The following is a 4,516-nucleotide window of genomic DNA, read 5'->3' on the forward strand; positions in this document are numbered from 1 at the left end:
TCCAGGGGAACTCCTCAGTAATGTTTGCAATGTCATGCTTCAGTTTGCCAAAGATCTCCAATTTCCCAGTCACCTGCATTTCCGACTTCACGTGCCTGTATCCTAAATGTGTAGATAGAGGCACACGCACACAGAGGAGCCACCCTCCATTCTCAGTCCATCTGTGCCAAACACGGAGCAGGGGAAGTGAGAAGACACATCTCAGGGATGCTCTGGAAACAGCGCTCTATTGTTTGACCCATATCCAGAGACTCCAAATTCAGGCTCTCACCTCCCATGACCAGTCCAATTACCTTCTGGATTTTCCTCTTCCTTTCCTTCCAGCACAACCCCTTTCTCAAATATTTTGTTTTCAGCTCTTAGAAATGACTAGAGAACAAAGTCCCTGTGTTCTTGGACCCATTTCCAGGCTTTCCTCTGACCTGTTAGGCACTTCTCTACTGTATTGTGGGCATTGTTGACCTGGGTGAGGGGAGATGTTGGCATTAGGATTTCCATCATCTCATCCTGAGGGCAATATCTTGGACTGATTTTGCAGACTGACCATAGAGCATAGGGAGGCAGAACAGTGCTACTTTTTAGAGCAATTTGACAGAATAATTTTGTTGACTCTAGTACAATAAAGGGCTTGCAATTAAAACACTTTTTTTTTTGTTTTACAAAAGAATTGGGCTATGTGGATTAGAAATAAATGGCCAGCACTACAACTGTAATTCACAGATGGTTTGAGAAATAGTGAGCTATGACATCCTAGACATCCTACTGTTGACAATCCAGAGGCTGAAGTGCTCGGGGAAAGGATGGTTTTCCAGCATTGTGAGGTGTGATTGGAAAGTAGAAACTGTGGAAGGCTGTGGAGTGGTATCTGTGAGGTGTGCTGGAGTGTGATGTGCTAGCTTTGCCCACCGGGAAGGGGGAAATAGAGGAAGTACAGGCTGCCGTACTGTGCTTGTGTGGGCCAGGGGCATGCGACCATTCCACATCTTTATAGAGAAGGGTTAGGTTCTAGTTATGGGTGAGATTTTTGCTGTCCTCAGGCCCCCCTCTCAATGTCCAAGTCTTGGGCAGATAGGGAGTCAGGGCCATGGATGAATATAGTAACTGTTCCAGGGATCAAGCCAAGGTGCTTTCACAGGAGTTTGGATTCTCTTTGTATTGCCCCCTTGGCACCTTCATCATTAGCATAGAGAGCATGAATCGATAGTGCCCACCTGTGCTCCTTCTGGAGTCCTTTCATGAGCCGGTCGCAGCCTCTTCCCAGCCAATATGCTATATAGAGCTGTTACACATCCCCCTTTAAGAATGGAATTAAATCTCTTCTGCAGAGAGGACTGCTAGGGGGGATCCTAAACACTACCGTATGAATAACTTCTCCAGAATTGAACATTCTGTTACTAAGTTCAATGGCAGATAGCCACAGCCTTGCTGATAAATATCATTAATCAACTCCTTTCAGGCACAATACTGAGCCCTGTTTCTCTTAATCTCCTACCTTTCACATTCACCCTCATTTTACACATTGCAGAGGGCTCAACTTTTCTCTTACACATTATCCCCATCCCTTTGTTTTTATTAAAAAATTTTTAAACATTTACTTATTGAGAAACAGAGAGAGACAGAGCATGAGCATGGGAGGGGCAGAAAGAAAGGGGAGACACAGAATCCAAAGCAGGCTCCAGCACAGAGCCCGATGCAGGGCACAAACCCACAAGCAAGGAGATCATGACCTGAGCCAAAGTCAGATGCTCAACTGACTGAGCCACCCAGGCGTCCCTATCCCCTTCTCTTTAAAAGACTCTGGTCATACATGGAGTTGTATCTCATTTGAGTTATGAGAATTTAACTTTAGGAGGAATTTCATTTAACATCTCAGTTTATGAGGCATTTCTACATGTTTCCAGGGGCCATTTTTGATTTTCCATTTCGGTTGAGTAGCTTGCACCTGGTAAAAAGAGTCGCTGTGTGGTCCTTGTTACAATATTGAGCTGTGGTTGCCTCAGAGAAATCTTGGTTTGGTGGCAATAGCCTCTATATCTTATGTTTTCTTTTATCTTCTTCTCTGGATTATAGGTTTAATTATATAAACCTTGAGTATCATAGGCCAAACAACAAACCAAGCCAAAGATCAGAGAGGTTAAGTAACTTGTTGCCTATCACACAGAGATTTCAAACCCACATTAGTCTCTCCAGCCATATACTTGACTGACATTATTTAGGATTTATAACAAATATCATACTGGAATTAGAGATACCAGAATGAGATTCAGTCCATATGTGGTCAAAACCCCAAGGCTCCAAGGATGCTGTTTCTTTATGCCATGGTTAAGGGTTGAAATATGATTTCATAGGCACTGAGGATGGAGAGTAAGTTATAAGCAATATCATCTACAAGGATAGGGTTTGGATTTAGAAACAGGCCTTCAAGTCAGGTGACGCATTCATTGGCTACTATGGGCACATATCAAGCTGCATAAATTTTTATACTTCTCACCCTACTCTTCTGTAAAAAAACAACAACTCATAGTTGAAGACATAGTTTGCATAGAATGGTCAGGTGGTAATAATTTGCAGGGATGTCATGCTTATTCTTCCTTGCTGGCTTATTTGTAAGATTCAGTTTGTTTCCTAATCGATCATATTGACAAAAAGGAAAAAAAAGACACACACACCAGTGTTACAAAACCTTGTATTAATCATTTCCCTTCACTTTCAATATAACATTGATATGAAATATAGCCATGATTCTTAGTTACATGGAGGAAATGAGTAATAAATACATTGTAGCAAGTTTAAACCACAAGGGTGTTTCACTGGTAACAACATTTGAAAACTGTACACTTGCAAAGAACAGCATCTTCAAACATTAGTATATCTGTATATCAGTAAAGCTTTACATGTAACAAACATGCTATTTCCATATATGACAAATTTAAAAAATATGCATTGCTTGGCAACATGAACTAGGCAAAAATAGTTCTTTGTTCACTAACTTTATACAGGAAAACAGGACGGAGGCATGCATGTACAATAGGGATGCCTGCACGGGGCATGCAACAAAAGAAAGCTTTTTAAAAGTCAGCTTACATTAGGCATAAATACACGAGGGTTATATATTAATAAGGGAGGAAGTCTTCTGTTTGACATTATTAACATTCCTGTTTTCTTCCTATTCCTCCCAGAGGAATACACATTCACCTTTAAGTAAAGATAAGGAATTACAAAAAAATAAAACGTACTTTGCAAACATCTCTGATGACTTGTAAAAAAAAAAAAAATCAACATTAGTGTTATCACAGCCCCATGTGCAAACGATCCTTCTGCAGGTCCTCCTTACAACAGGCACACACCCCAGTGCCTGGGTCAGGCTGCTTCCCTGCGCCCAAGCTGGAGCTGCCTGCTGCGGACACCTCAGAGGGCCAACGAGATTGGGGCCTGCTTTTCCTCCCCTCGCCGCCCTCCTGGGTGCATGTCTCTGCATTCAGCCCAGCTCAGTCCCCAGCCCAGGCTTTTGGTGAGATCCTGGTTCTAGCTGGGGAATGCACATCATCAAACCTTGCACCGGCGGTAGCTACAAGAGGTGCAGAAGACCACAAGACCCGGAGAAGGCTCCCATTCCGTAAAAGGCAGCCAACGACACCTCAAAAGAAAAGCTTGTTTCCCTCAGTGTCTCTTCAAATGAATGGGAGTTGGGGGCCCAGCTGTAGTTCCAATCCTGAGTACCAAAAAGGGACCATCAATACACAGGATTTGAGAGCATGGTGCAGACAGCCGCCCTCTGCAGGCAGACCCAGCAGCATCTAAGTTTGCCTCCTGGCTGTCCTTTAAAAAATCAAACTCAAAAAGCATGCGGGGGGGGGGGGGGGGGGGGGGGGAACAAAGACATATCAGCAGCAATGTTTTAATTCTTGTACACAGTTCATGTGTGTCTTCCTACTGTTTCTGGTTAAGAAACCACTATGAATAAAAAGCACCAATAAAACATCAGACATGATAACAATATCATAGACCATGACTGTCCCTGGGACAGTGTAGAGATGCCAAATACATACTGCTTAAATCAGGAAAAAAAAAGGGGGGGGGGCATGTAGTGAAATAGATTTTACTCTGAGATTTTTCATGTTTACTATTAATATAAAACAGTTGCATTTGGGGGTCAATGGGTAAATACAAAAAAAGGCACTGCCGCTTTATTACTAAATATTGGACTTCACAGCCTTACGCATGCAACTGTTTGATTCTTTATAAATAAACGTCTTTTGCTTCAGGATTTTAAAATTGAGCTGTATACCTGCAGTCAACACAGGACTCAAAACAAGGTGGGGACAGGCTCCTAAAATTTATCAGAACGCTCAACTTAAAAAAAATTAAAACACTAATAGCAAAACCCAACTAAGTAGATAAATCTATACACAGTCGATGAAAAATAAGCTTTTCTTTTTAAAAAAAGAATTATGTTGTTATTAATAACAGACTTTATCATGGTTACCAGCCATAGCAAGTTAATAAGTAACATATC

The sequence above is a fragment of the Suricata suricatta genome, chromosome 9 (assembly GCF_006229205.1).
Source record: "Suricata suricatta isolate VVHF042 chromosome 9, meerkat_22Aug2017_6uvM2_HiC, whole genome shotgun sequence".
Classification (NCBI taxonomy): domain Eukaryota; kingdom Metazoa; phylum Chordata; class Mammalia; order Carnivora; family Herpestidae; genus Suricata; species Suricata suricatta.